General features: G+C 43.6%; 1 pseudogene; it reads left to right on the forward strand.

The window, feature by feature from the left end:
• Positions 1-243, forward strand: part of LOC107575723 (uncharacterized) — a 6293-nt pseudogene that overhangs the window by 3657 nt on the left and 2393 nt on the right.

Here is a 243-nt window from a genome sequence, read left to right on the forward strand (position 1 = left end):
CTTATTACTCTGATTTACCGGACTGTGTGTTGATAGACTTTTTTTCGGAGGCATTAATCAACTGCTGAAATCTACACTCATTTGCGAGGGTCCACATTCGTCACTTAGTCAATTTATGGACTATGCTTTGTTGTCTGTTGGCTCTTTATTCACTGTGGGTGTCGAAGAGGAGGAACGTGATATCACATCCATGCCGGTAATGGTGGCTGCGAAGTTTAGTCAACCACAAGCTCTGGGACATTC

The sequence above is a fragment of the Sinocyclocheilus grahami genome, unplaced genomic scaffold (assembly GCF_001515645.1).
Source record: "Sinocyclocheilus grahami isolate Dianchi unplaced genomic scaffold, SAMN03320097.WGS_v1.1 scaffold2838.1, whole genome shotgun sequence".
In the NCBI taxonomy this organism is placed as follows: Eukaryota; Metazoa; Chordata; class Actinopteri; order Cypriniformes; family Cyprinidae; genus Sinocyclocheilus; species Sinocyclocheilus grahami.